The sequence below is a fragment of the Schistocerca nitens genome, chromosome 2, assembly GCF_023898315.1.
Source record: "Schistocerca nitens isolate TAMUIC-IGC-003100 chromosome 2, iqSchNite1.1, whole genome shotgun sequence".
NCBI lineage: Eukaryota > Metazoa > Arthropoda > Insecta > Orthoptera > Acrididae > Schistocerca > Schistocerca nitens.
This window is the reverse complement of record NC_064615.1, coordinates 255,947,686-255,962,981: the sequence shown is the minus strand read 5'-3', so window position 1 is coordinate 255,962,981 and position 15,296 is coordinate 255,947,686.

The window sequence follows — 15,296 nt, the reverse complement described above, 5'->3', positions numbered from 1 at the left end:
CATATGACACACGTACTGTCACTAATGCCATGTATGACGTAACAGACGTGTTTTCAGCTGGAGGATTCGGTAGACTTGTCGCCTTGTCATCAAAAGTTTGCGAAAGCCACTTCCTTTCGGCTGCTAATAGAGTAGTTGTGGAGGCTCAACTGTCATTTTAGGTTCCCACCTTACACCTCGCTGTTGCAAACGGACGTTACACCACGACACAGCCACAAATTTGAATAAAGCGAAGATCAGAAAAAAAGTGTTAAGAGGTAGGTTTGAACACGGATAGCTCGGGCCACAGTCGAACACCGTAACCACTTCACCAAAACGCCATTTGCTTTTGTAATAGCTTCTTGTTGCATTTCGTGTTTGTGGACCGTTCACTTTTTCTATTTTTCACGGTTCAGTACACCTTCTTCCTGTTTTCATCCTTGATCTGTGTTCGGTTTTTGACAGGATATCGACTGGGCCTTCTTACCACTAAATCAGAGGGGGGGGGGGGTGCGATGGGGTGTTTCCCTTTCGAGTTCTTTTGTTTGGTTTATGTCGCGTTTGCTCATACAGTGACGCAGCATCTCCTCCGTAGCCTCGAATTTTGCGGCAAATTCGGTACATGTGTTCGGTTTTAAACAACGTTACTGAGCTGACACGCAACACAATTATCCAGTTACGACGAGAACAAAAGACAGTGCAAATTTGCAAGACATCTTCAGGAAAGCTATGAAGCGCAATCCGTACGTCCGTCTTGCACTGGCAGCTAAGTGGGTGAATATCTAATCAGGAAGCCAAGCAAAATACTAGCATTTCTGCTGTAGAAAGCAGCCAAAGTTCCAAGATTCAGGCTTTTTATTTAATTGATGACTAATTCCTGGTTACCTGAAACCGTTTCCAAATCATCCAAACAGGCAAAATGATATATGGCGTAATAGCTTGCAAATCATGTCAAAGATTGTACCCAAACATATACCAAAATAAAGTTTTTCCATGAAAAGTGGCAGGACAAATATACAGCTTGTATGTATATTATAGTCTTTAAGCAACCTGTAAGAAGGCAGAATAAAACAGTTCTCTGGTTTATAAACGTGTCAAGAAATTAAAATTACACTACCTTTCGGCAAAGCTCACCTTGGACATTCTCAAGTGGTACGACCGGCAATGGGCTGCTTACATGCACTAGCCAGCGGCTGTGACGTCACTGGTGGCCGCGGCATCGTCATATACGGGCATACGCTGACTCGACGTTCGATACGCCCGCTCCGCTGGATCGCACACCGTGCTGACAAGGGAACCTCCCCATCGCACCCCCCTCAGATTTAGTTATAAGTTGGCACAGTGGATAGGCCTTGAAAAACTGAACACAGATCGATCGAGAAAACAGGAAGAAGTTGTGTGGAACTATGAAAAAATAAGCAAAATATACAAACTGGGTCGTCCATGTGTAATATAAGCAATAATAAGGGCAGTGAGTCGAGGAGCGCCGTGGTCCCGTGGTTAGCGTGAACAGCTGCGGAACGAGAGGTCTTTGGTTCAAATCTTCACTCAACCGAAAATTTTAACTTTTTATTTTCAGTTTATGTGACAAACTCTTATGTTTTCATCACTTTTTTTGGAGTGATTATTACATCCACAAGAAAACCTAAATCGGGCAAGGTAGAAGAATCTTTTTACCCATTCGCCAAGTGTACTAGTTAGGTGGGTCGACAACATATTCCTGTCATGTGACGCACATGCCGTCACCAGTGTCGTATAGAATATATCAGACGTGTTTTCCTGTGGAGGAATCGGTTGACCTATGACCTTGCGATCAAATGTTTTCGGTTCCCATTGGAGAGGCACGTCCTTTCGTCAACTAATCGCACGGTTTTGCGGTGCGGTCGCAAAACACAGACACTAAACTTATTACAGTGAACAGAGACGTCAATGAACGAACGGACAGATCATAATTTTGCGAAAATAAAGAAAGCAAAATTTTCAGTCGAGGGCAGATTTGAACTAAAGATCTCTCGTTCCGCAGCTGTTCAGGCTAACCACGGGACCACGGCGCTCCTCGCCTCAGATTGCCCTTGATATTGCCTAACTTACGCATGGACGACCCAGTTTGTATATTTTGCTTATTTTTTCATAGTTCCACACAACTTCTTCCTGTTTTCCTGATTGATCTGTGTTCAGTTTTTCAAGGCCTATCCACTGTGCCAACTTATAACTAAATCTGAGGGTGGTGCGATGGGGATGTTCCCTTGTGAGCTACAGGACACCGTCCCTCTTTACGGTGTTATCGGTATTTTTATTTCAATGGATTTTTTAATTACAGAATCCTAGAAGCCGTTTGTGCGCGCAAAGACGACTGTTTCTGCAAACTTAATCCGGTGTCCGTTTTCTAAAGCAAGCTCAGCTGAAGCAGATTTAATCTGCTTTTAACCTGCTTTAGCTGAACATTGTTTAGAAAACGGACTCTTGGTGAAATTCGACGAAACATCTGTTGAATCCTGCCTAGCCGTCGAACATGGACTGTCTAGGAAACCTGCTTTCTCACATCGCTCGGCAATAATCAAGCAAATCGTATTAATGAGTTTTATCTCAAAATGATACAATACAATACTTAACTTTGTGTTAAGCAGATGTGACGCAAGCAAAGGGCGACATACAAAATAAGAAATCTATTCAGTATAACAATTCCGGGTTTGAGCTACATAGAACGTACCAGCAAAGTAACGAGTGTTGATACTTCTGCCTTAGTTCCAAGTATTGGCGCTGCTGTAGAACCGGTCCGCGGCCAGTCGGGCACGGCGCTTATGTTCTCTTCACATAGAGGCCACTGCTGTCGCGTTGTCGTCCTGGAGAGGGGTGGGTCAGCGTGCAATTGGCTGACGTCTTCTTCGCAGCCTTCTCTGCTCACTCGTTCCCGACTGGCGTGCCGGCGCTTGGCTTTACGCCGTAATAACATCCGTTGTGGTTCAAATGCCTCTGATCACTATGGGACTTAACATCTGAGGTCATCAGTCCCCTAGAACTTAGAACTACTTAAACCTAACTAACCTAAGGACATCACACACATCCATGCCCGAGGCAGGATTCTAACCTGCGACCGTAGCGGTCGCGCGGTTCCAGACTTAAGCGTCTAGAACCGCTCGGCCACACCAGCCGGCCAACATCCGTTGTGGCTGGCACGAACGGTTTCTGGGAGTGTGTAATTAAAGAAGCTATCGAAATAGAAATCACTGACAACACCCTAATTCTCTCTGTAATTCTGCTTCCTTAAGCGACTGTTTAAGTGCTCTGTCGCACATGCCAAAAAGTGAACTCTTCTATGCTGTTCTGGGTGACTTGAGGTGGTTCCTATGGTGGTACCTGTGGATAATCTTTTCTAAAAATGAGAAGAAGAACGATGCGGTGTTCCTTCGGACACTGCTCTACTGTATTAATACCAAAGCAAGGCAATATGACGATCAGAAAAAATGTCTCTTCCTGTGTGGCAATCATACAGTTTGTATGCCAGCAGTGTCGGACGTAGACACTAGGACATTTGGAAGTTTAGATGCGGCTGTGAGTCGTGTACTGGTAGCCAAAGCCGTTTAGGCGACCGCTAATGGGATATCCGGGCTGGAATCCCTGTCCGCTACAAATTTTCACTGTCGTTATTCCCTTATACAGCTGATGGTTGTTCGTATTAGCAACCGCGAATACATTTAATGTACTTTCTAAAGATGCCGACAGTGTGCCTTCCACCATAGAAAGTATGTTTGGCAGTGTAATTAACTTCTTAAAATTCTGAAGCTTTGTAAGTGCAAGTTTTCAAGCAATTTTTACTTAATTTTTGTCCAGACGATCTGAAGACGGGCAGCTGACCCGATACCGGTTATCTGAGTACAAACAAAGGCGATCGGCTGACTGAAATTGGACATCTTTGTACAAATAAGGACAGCGGACGCTCGCTAATGACGAACATGTCTAGCTCTGATACACGTGCTGCTGGTCTACTGTACTACGCTACTTTACTACATCACAAAAGTTGTAATTTATAAATCTGGACTACACTGTGCTATACAACACTGCACTACACAGCACTACGCGACGCTGCTTACATAGTATCAGAAAGAGACTAAACTTCTTCGTTTTGTTTGGGTAGTTAGCCCCTGGTGCTCTGAAGCGCAGCTCATGATTGACAGGGGCTGTGCTGCCGTGTCACTCAAGCCATAGAGATTGGAAGACGACTGTCAGGTAGGAATGGGAAGGACCGGTCGGTTAAAACCGAGACCGGTATTTTAGTTCTGAAAATCCGGTAGTTTTCGACATTTGTTTGTCTTGGTTATGACAGGTGCTTTCTTTGCATTTTACGAATAACAGAGTAAAAAAGAAAAAAACGAAATATCAATTAGCCACAGCACAGTGTTAATTCTTTCCTTTCTAAAAAAACTTTTTTTTTAGAAAAGAAGTAATTTTCATTCGTGGTATCTGCATTGGTTAGAAATATTGGGTTGTTATAGAAAATCGGAAAAACGATCAATGATATTTTAGTAACAATGGCGACAGAAATGAGCAACACACACATTGCGTAAGAATTGGTACAGCTTAGATGAGACAATAGCGTTTGCGTTGCTGCGTGTCTTGTCTTAAAGCATGCACATGTGTGCAGTGGAGGAGACTTGCACCCACCTAGTCTGTACGTTAGTTCTTCGTTATCGTCGCCGGACATCCTTCGAATTTCAGAATGCCACCAACCCTGGTCTGGAAATATTATTACGAAGCGACATAGCATTGAAGTGCAATGCTTCATTTGCTTTAAAGGTTTAATGGTTTGTGTGGCATTTCTATGAAATAAAAGAGGAAGAAAATTATGGAAAAATAATAAATTAAAAACTTAAACCTTTACCTAGCATCGGGCCTCAGAGACACGTCCGTCATGTTTAATATCGTCTCTATTAGTAAATATATATTTTATTTTAATGAAATTGTATGACTCTTCCTAATTTGTCAAGTTAGTTATAATTTTGTAAAAAAATTATAAAAATTTACCCATGGCTTTGTATTAAAGTGTTGGCGTTTGTTTCCTCCGGTACGGGCCTCACAGGCCCTTGCGGTTAGAAGCAATTTTTCAGCAACCAGATGTCTGTTTGCGCAGAGTCATTTACGCCATTTGCCATTATTGATTCGCGCTGTTATTCTTTCAGTGTTAAACAGTCATCATTGTGGTAAGCACATGTTTATTTTGGTGCATTATTTCATAACGGTTGTCTGTTCTGCAAACCGAAAACCTCACGGAGAAGAGGTCTAATCAGGTGAGGAGATAGGGGAACTGTCGGAGCACTCTTCTGGTTCTGAAAATCCACTTAGTGAATGTGAATCTTCCAGTGAAGATGATAGTGAGGTAGATGAACTATACAAAGATTATGATTATGAAGAATCCCTTTACGAACATGGAGAAGAACAATTTAGCACCAATTCTGTTGAGTGTGACGTATTGTTTCCTCCTACTGGGAATGAAATATGAGCTACAGCTTCTCATTCTGGCAGGCGGAGCAAAAAGGATGTTCTGAAAGAAGACCAGGGTCCTACAAGTTATTCGATAGGGAACTTTGTTAATGAAGAATCTTTTTTTATGTTCCTCTTTCATGTACCCCACATTGACGAAGTGTGTGTGTAGACCAACAAGGAAGATCGGATCGTCGGATCGTTTACGAGGACTGGATAGTTGTAGATATACATGAAATGAAAAAGATTGTTGGTTTTATGACTGGAGTTTACAAGTGAAAAAATGAAGATACCAGCCAGCTTTGAAGTGTTGGGAATGGCCGACCACTGTTCACTGAAATTATGTCTCGCAACCCCTTCCTTGCTGTTATGAGGGTGTTGCGTGTTGACAACGCAGCAGCCCGACATTAACATAGGTCAAGTTACAAATTGGAACCAATCAGAGAAATTTTTGAGATGTGGGAAATTACCCTTAGGGATGCCTACATTCCAGGATGGTGCTTGACCGTGGATGAACAGTTGATCACATTTCGAGGTCGCTGTCCATTTCGACAATACATCCCATCAAAATCTGGTAGATGCGGAATTAAGTTCTGGGCAATTTGTGACTGTGCAACAAGCTACTGCTGGAAGCTCAAAGTGTATTTGGGGAAGGAGGAAGAAACCAGAGCTTTGCGACTTGGAGGTAAAGTTGTGAAGACCCTGGTGATTGAGCCTGAAATGTCTGGACGTAATATAACCTGCGCTGATGTTTTTTACATCTCTCGATTCAGCTGATTATTTGTTGTCAAAAGATGTGGCACTAGTCGGTACTATCCGAGGAAACAAATGTGAACTGCCTGCTGATTCTATTACACCTAAAGGACTTGAAGTACACTCTACATTATTTGGTTTTCAACCAGATGTGACGATAGCCTCTTATGATCCTAAAAAGAACAAAGAAGTTACCTTCCTTAGCTGTCTTCATCACCAACCAACGGTATCACTATCACAAGTAAAGAAGCCTGAAGTTATAATGACATACAGTGTCAGAAGTAGTGGCGTTGATACTATAGATCAGAAGACGCGATGCTAATGTGTGAAGAGGAAATCAAGGCGCTGGCCATTGGTGATTTTCCTCAACATGAATGATGTTAGTGTAATGAATGCATACATAATTTGGATGATGCTGGCTACCAATAAAAAATGAGACATCGGACTTTCATCGTCAATTTGGGAAAGCAACTAGCAGGGGTAAAGAAGTCAATGTATTCATTAGTAGCACCAGATCCAGGTAGGGCAGTGAAACCATTAACTACGAAAAGGAGAAGTTGTGCATGTTGTGTAGAAAAGAAATATAGGAAAAGCCAAATTACATGTCAAAAGAGAGCCAAATCTACATGCTCGGAACATACTGCTTCCATCTGTAGAGCCTGCCCAAATTTGCAAAAGAATAAAAGCGCCAGTAAAAACATAAAAAAATTATTTTTTAAATGTAAACTTTAAACGAACAAAATTATTTTGAAACTATTTATATCTAGAAAGTCGTTCACATCGTAAGTATTCAAAATAGTGTCAATTTATGTCAATTTAAACACCACAGGCGTGAGAGGCCCGACTGGTAGGCAACGCTATACAGCTTTTCTGGTAAGCAGAGGGTTAAGACAATTTATTTAGTATACGATAAAAATAGAAATTAGACTCATCTCATCGCTGCTTCCGGAAGGTTGCTGTAAATGGGTGTTCGGCCGTAGTGCGTCTCGTTGTCATGACGTATTGCCTCTTCTAGATTGTCTCCCGGCAGGCCCGGACCTACGATACTTCCGAACCGGAGAAAAAGCTCCGTAGTGGCCCCCCCCCCCCCTCGAGCGTTTGAGATAGGACGTCAAATTTTTAAAAAAGTCGATTTTTCGGAAATATGTTCATTTTGCGGCGCTCATCTTCCTGAAGAGTTCGTTCGAGGAAATGTAAGACATGTTATTTGGTCCTAAGTGTGCCAAATTGCAGTGCTACGCTTCTTCACATAGCTTTCTTATATTCCACGTGACTGTATTTCGCTCTGGAACTCAAATGTAGATATTCTGTAAAGGAAGCAATCAAACCTATATTCAGGACTGTGGCAATTAAAATGTTCTGAGTGCCTCTCTCTTTCCCGGTCTGCCGGGTTGACATATTACCCCCCATAAAAAAACTCACAATTGAAACTGAATGCGATTATTTGTAGCCGGGAGAATAAGAACTCTTATTGCCTATTAGTTAATAACTTTCACTTTTGTGTGGCGTAAAATTAAATATAGTAAACATGAAACCATTAAAGATGGGGACTGTACAAGTGGCCCTTAGTAGTGTAGCAACCTGGCAAAAACTTCCTGTGAAAATTTCATTTTCTTGGAAACACAGAGAGGATTAATACGTAACCTTTCTTACCTGTTATTCCTGTTAATCGTTTATTTCCCTGTGGTAGTCTAAATTATGGATTTTACTAACAATTATAACAACGCACACCTAATCAACCACATAAGCAAACAGCGATTGGCGTTCATCCGTTCGAGTTTGTTCGGCTCAGGTCATGTATCTCTGTCCCCTTTCGTCCACGGGTAAGTTTTTTATTTCTAGATGAGAAGGCGATTCCCCTGGCAGAGACATCGCGTACACTACGCAGGCACTCAAAAATCAACTTATCATTCGTTCATAAATCAACTTAGTATGCGTTCAAAAACCAACAGGGATGCATTTCAAAATCGTATGAATGATCGATAGACCAAGATGCGCTGGATGCTAGGAGCTGCGTGAAACAAGGTTTTTCTATTCATCAAGAATATGAATTTGGAGCCCCCTCAAATTGCTGTCGGGACAGATGCCCCCCCCCCCCTCCACCCCGCCCCTCCACCTCTTCCTATATCTGGACATGTCTCTTTGCTTGCAGTTCGAAAGAACCTATAGGACGTTACCTGTGTGTGGGGACACCGAGCAGAACGACCATTCCATTCTTCTTTTGTCATTGCCCCTGAACAGTTCTGGTTCGCATAGCTAGTAATTTGGACAGAAGCCGTTACATTTCCGATGTGTTAAGTAAGGCCAGTGGAACTTCGAGGTCTCGATGACGTTAACTTTTAACAAGATAACGCAGGACATACGTTTCCCTTTTTCCCTACCCACCTCGATAGCTGGGGTGTTCGACTGTGCCAGCCGCTGTGGCCGAGTGGTTCTAGGCGCTTCAGTCTGGAACCGCGCGACCGCTACGGTCGCAGGTTCGAATCCTGCCTCGGGCATGGATGTTTGTAATGTCCTTAGGTTAGTTAGGTTTAAGTAGTTCTAAGTTCTAGGGGACTGATAACTTCAGATGTTAAGTCCCATAGTGCTCAGAGCCATTTGAACCAATTTGAACCAAATTTGTGGACAGGTAAGTTCCCATTTCTTAACGATGCTCCTCGCATTTCTGTGTGTTATGCAATATTACAGGTTGAATTGTAGCTTACTGTCTATTATTGGTCTGTAGCCTCCCCCTCTACACTCATCAATCGAGTATTTTGGCTGGACAATCGATTTCCCTGTTGTAGGAGATGATGTTCAGGGTGCAGAAGATTATCAGGTGCTACATTTTTAATCTGATGGTAGGAGAAACGGTAACAGGCAGAACTAATCGCTTTTCTCAGTCGCAAAAACCAACATCTACAGCCACATGTCAGTGACGAGAGCTTCTCTCTAAGTTTTTATTTCGCATTGCAGGTGTTCAGTATTCGCGCCGTTTGTGATGCGGCAAATGTCATAAGCTGACAGCTGCCATTTTTGCTAATCTGTTCATTGGGTTTCCTACCTACTGCCCCAACAATACGGAGCAGACGATTTATCTGCATATTCTGATACGCCTGCCCCCTAGTAGTGTGCCCCAAAACTACATCAGAGAGCGTAATGCGAAACTAGGAGAGATGCTCTATCCGCTGGTATGTGTCAATTTTCTGTGGGTATATGCATTGTAGTATCTGCACAATCGTCTTCTGAAAACCCAGGTGTACTTACAAACAAATCTGTACAACTGAAGGACATGATACATCCAATTTCGCTCCTTTAAATTTACCCAACAGAGCCTTGCGAGAACAACATCGGCTTCATTTCATATATCCCAAGTGATGTTTTCTGATTATTTACAGCTCACTTCGCATTTCTCCACAATTTGCGGTTGAGTGAAGGACATTATTAATGAATTTCTGAGATACACTGAGGTGATAAAAGTCATGGGGTACCTCCTAACGTCGTGCCCAGCGTAGAACAGCAACTCGATGTGGCATGGATCAACAAGTCGTTGGAAGTTCCCTGCAAATATATTGAACCATACTGCCTCTAGAGCCGTCCGTAAGTGAGAAAGTGGTGCCCATGCAGGATTTTGTTGCACGAACAGACCTCTCTATTACGTCCTATCAGTGTTCAATGCGATTCAAGTCGGGCCAAATCATTCACTCGAAATGTCTAGAACGTTCTTCAAACCAAGCTCGAACAACTGTGGCCCAGTGATATGGCGCAATCTCGTCCATAATCATTCCATTGTTGTTTGGGAACATGAAGTCCATGAATGGCTGCAAATGATCTCTAAGAAGCCGAACATAACCATTTAACGGCAATGATAGCTTCAGTTGGACGAGAGGATCCAGTCCATTCCGTGTAAACAAAGCCCACATCATTATGGAGCCACCACCAGCTTTCATAGTTCCTATTTGACTACTTGGATCCATGGCTTCGTGGTGTCTGTGCCACTCTCGAACCCTACTACCCTACTATCAGCTCTTACCAGCTGAAATCTGGACTCATCTGACCAGGCCACGGTTTTTCAGTCTTCTAGGGTCCAGCCTATTTGGTCACGCGCCAGGAGAAGCGCTGCAGACGATGTCGAGCTGTTAGCAAAGGCACTTGTGTGGGTCGTCTGCTGCGCAGGCCATTAACGTCGAATTTCGCAGCATTGCCCTAACGGATAAGATCGTCGTACGTCCTACATTGATTTCTACTGTTGTTCCACCCATGTTGTTTGTCTGTTGGCACTGACAACGCTACACAAACGCCACAGCTCTCAGTCGTTAAATGAAGGCTCTCGACCACTGGTTGTCCGTGGTGAAGGGTAATGCCTGAAATTTGATATTCTCAGCACACTTTTGACGCTGTGGATCTCGGAATATTGAATTCTCCAACTATTTCCGAAATGGAAAAAATGGTTCAAATGGCTCTGAGCACTATGGGACTTAACTACTGAGGTCATCAGTCCCCTAGAACTTAGAACTACTTAAACCTAACTAACCTAAGGACATCACACACATCCATGCCCGAGGCAGGATTCGAACTTGCGACCGTAGTAGTCGCGTGGTTCCAGACTGTAGCGCCTACAACCGCGTGGCCACCGAGGTCGGCTCCGAAATGGAAAGCCCATGCGTCTAGCTCCAAGTACCATTCCGCGGCAAGTCTGTTGATTCCCGTCGCGAGAGCATAATCACGTCGGAAATCTTTTCACGTGAGTCACCGGAGTACAAATGACAGCTCCACCAATTCACCGTTCCTTTATACTTAGCGCACGCGATACTGCCACCATCTGTACATGCGCATATCCCTATTCCATGACTTTTGTCACCGCAGTGTACATTTCAACACTCCTCCAGAAGAACACTCTTCAACGCTGGATCACTCTGTGGAAGATGTTGTCCTAAGTGCGATGAATCTTCCGTACCTAAATACTCGAAAATTGCTCAAGTCACACCAATAACCAAACAGGGAAATAGGAGTAATCCGCTGAATTACAGGACCATATCACTAACGTCGATTTGCAGTAAGGTTTTGGAACATTGAAACGTCCCCTTAGAAAAATTATATAAGACTGTGCTTAAACTGACACACAATATTTTTAGCGCAACGCAATCTGACTTCCAAAAATCCCTACAAAAGAATGGCCCTGACTAACATTAACCTATACGTTTCACAAATCATTTACCTCACAAAAATCTTGGTTACTCGAACTACTGCAATACAGCTAGCGCCACTACTGCCAGCTAAATAAAAGATTCAAACTACGGAAGGCACTAACTACTGATAGACATAGTTAGCAAATGAAAGATTTTGATGGAGAACAAACAATGTATTTACCTTAATAGTCATCAAAAGTCATAATATATATAGCAGTTCATGACATCCAGTCTTACAAATTTCAAAACTCCGCCATTTCTCTCCCCACATCCACCACTGCTGGCGGCTCACCTCCAACTGCGCAACGCTACGCGCTGTTAACAGCCAACTGCCCAACACTACAATGGCAGACAACAATGCAAACCAGCCACAGACTGCACACAGCACAGCCAGTGATTTTCATACAGAGCGCTACATGGCGTTACCAATGAAGAAAACCTAAACAGCCTACTTACAACATATACTGTATTCGAATATCATTAATTACCTCGAAGAAGCCGATTTATTGACACATAGTCAGCACGGATTGAGGAATCATTGTTCTTGTGAAACACAACAAGCTCTTTATACTCATGAACTAATGAGTGCTATCGACAGGGGATGTCAAATTGATTCCATATGTTCAGATTTCCAGAAGGCTTTCGACACCGTTCCTCACAATCATCTTCTAACCAAACTGAGTACCTATGGAATATCGCTTCAGTTGTGCGACTGGATTCGTGATTCCTGTCAGAAAGGTCACAGTTCGTAGTAATAGACGGGAAGTCATGGAGTAAAACCGAAGTAGTATCCGGCGTTCCCCGAGAAAGTGTTACAGGCCCTCTATTGTTCCTGATCTATATTAACGACTTAGGAGACAATCTGAGATTATTATTAATTATTATTATTAATCTTAGATCATTTGCAGATGATGCTGTTATTTACCGTCTTGTAAAGTCATCAGAAGATCAAAACGAATTGCAAAATCATTTAGATAAGGTATCTATGTGATCCGAAAAGTGCCAGTTGACCCTGAATAAAGAAAAGTGTGAAGTTATTCACATGAGTACCAAAAGAAAGCCGCAAAATTTCGATTACGCGATAAGTCACACAAATGTGAACGCGGTAAATTTAACAAAATACTTCGGGATTACCACTACAAGTAATCTAAATTGGAACGATCACATAGATAATGTTGTGGGTAGACTGCGATTCATTGGCAGAACACTTAGAAGGTGCAACGGATCTACTAAAGAGACTGATTACACCACACTTATCCGCCCTGTTCTGGAGTATTTCTGTGCGGTGTGGGATCCGCATCAGGTGGGACTGACGGATGACATCGAAAAAGTTCAAAAAAGGGCGGCACGTTTTGTATTATCTCGAAATAGGGGAGATAGTGCCACAGACATGATACGTGAATTGGAGCGGTAATCATGAAAATAAAGGCGTTTTTCGTTGCGACGGGACCTCCTCATAAAATGTTTTCAATCACCAATTTTCTCCTCCTATTGCGGAAACATTCTGTTGGCACCTACCTACACTGGGAGAAACGATCATCACGATAAAATAAGAGAAATCAGGGCTCGCACAGAAAAATTTAAGTGCTCGTATTTCCTGCGTGCTGTACGAGAGTGGAACGGTAGAGACAGCTTGAAGGTGGTTCATTGAACCCTCTGCCAGACACTAAATTGTGAATAGCAGAGTAATCAAGTAGATGTAGATGTATATAATACGAGGGCTGATCAACAAAGAATAAGACTGATATGGTTTTTGACGCATGTTCATTACCCCACTTAATTGTTACATGAGCTTTAGCAAAGTCCATTCAAGTGAATGCATTTTGTGTAGCGCCTCTGTCAGTCCTCGAACACATGGATCAGGCCATACTTTGTCAGATACTCGAGAATCGCCTTACTTTTCTTGAGTACTGCTTCAGAGTTCACAAATCAAAAATGGTTCAAATGGCTCTGAGCACTATGGGACTCAACTGCTGTGGTCATTAGTCCCCTAGAACTTAGAACTACTTAAACCTAACTAACCTAAGGACATCACAAACATCCATGCCCGAGGCAGGATTCGAACCTGCGACCGTAGCGGTCTTGCGGTTCCAGACTGCAGCGCCTTTAACCGCACGGCCACTTCGGCCGGCTGTTCACAAATCGAATGCCCAGAACTTTACCTTTAGTGATGGGAACAAACTGAACCACACGGTGTAAGATCAGGGCTACAAGGCGGATGCGAAACACAGGTAATGTTGAATTGAGCCAGAAAGTGGATGATTTGATTTGCGACGTGAGGCAGCGCATTGTCATGATGAAATCGCCACCTGGTCCGAGAAAGATGTGCTCGTTTCTTTGCCATATGCTTCCCAGTTCAGCCAGTACTAACATGTAGATGTTGCTGTAACTGTAGTGTGATGGGAATATGTATGCTGATAAATCATTCCACGACAGTGAAAAAACGTGATCATCATCACTTACTCTGTATATTTTAGTGTAGGAGAACCTGCTGATTTCCACACTGTGCCGGCTCGTTTCCTTTCAGGATCATAATGATGCAATCATGTTTCATCACCGGTGATAATCGATTCAAAAAATGGTTCAAATGGCTCTGAGCACTATGGGACTCAACTGCTGTGGTCATTAGTCCCCTAGAACTTAGAACTACTTAAACCTAACTAACCTAAGGACATCACACACATCCATGCCCGAGGCAGGATTCGAACCTGCGACCGTAGCAGTCGCACGGTTCCGGACTGCGCGCCTAGAACCGCGACACCACCGCGGCCGGCTAATCGATTCAAGAAACGCATCACTTACATCAGCAAAGAGACGCAGCACCTCACGGCTTGTCAGCATTCGGACAGCTTTTTGTCCGGAGCCAACAGACATGGCACCCAAGGGCACAAACACGGTTCAAAATGGCTCTGAGCACTATGCGACTTAACTTCTGAGGTCATCAGTCGCCTAGAACTTAGAACTAATTAAACCTAACTAACCTAAGGACATCACACACATCCATGCCTGAGGCAGGATTCGAACCTGCGACCGTAGCCGTCGCTCGGCTCCAGACTGTAGCGCCCACAACCGCACGGCCACTCCGGCCGGCGGCACAAACACGGTTTATGTGGAGATGATCATGCATAATCGTAAAGACTCTGCCATATGAAAATCTCAACACTTCACTGAGGTTACGTAATGTTCTCCGCCGATCATCACGGACAATCATAGTTGCTGTGTTAATGTTGATTGTAGTCACAACATAAGCAGAAACAGCAGGCCCACCTTAGTTAACACAGACAAGTCACCCTTCTTTGAAGTCGCTGAACCATCTAAACACTGTTGCACGAGGTAGCTCATCTTCACGGCACGCTTGCTGCAACTTTTTGTGAGGTTCAGTGGCGGTTTGGTTTAAGCGAACACATAATTTTATTTCGTCGTACTGTTCCTCTCACGTCACCTCCATTGTTTGACATGCGAAGCGCAAAGAGCGTGTACAAAATAGAGCTGTACTACCAACCCACAGATACGACAGTGCTGCCGCCTATGGATATTAGTATACATAAACACTCGCTGTTTTCAGATATTCATGATACAGATAGGAAACCATGTGGTGATACGCCACATAACGTGAAAAAAAAAAAAAAAAAGATTGAAGAATTTCACAAATTTAGGAAAACTGACATCGTAACGAAATAAATATTATCACAGAACAATCGAAAAGACTATGTAATCAACTAATATGATCAGTAATTGCCGGCCGAAGTGGCAGTGCGGTTAAAGGCGCTGCAGTCTGGAACCGCAAGACTGCTACGGTCGCAGGTTCGAATGCTGCCTCGGGCATGGATGTTTGTGATGTCCTTAGGTTAGTTAGGTTTAACTAGTTCTAAGTTCTAGGGGACTAATGACCTCAGCAGTTGAGTCACATAGTGCTCA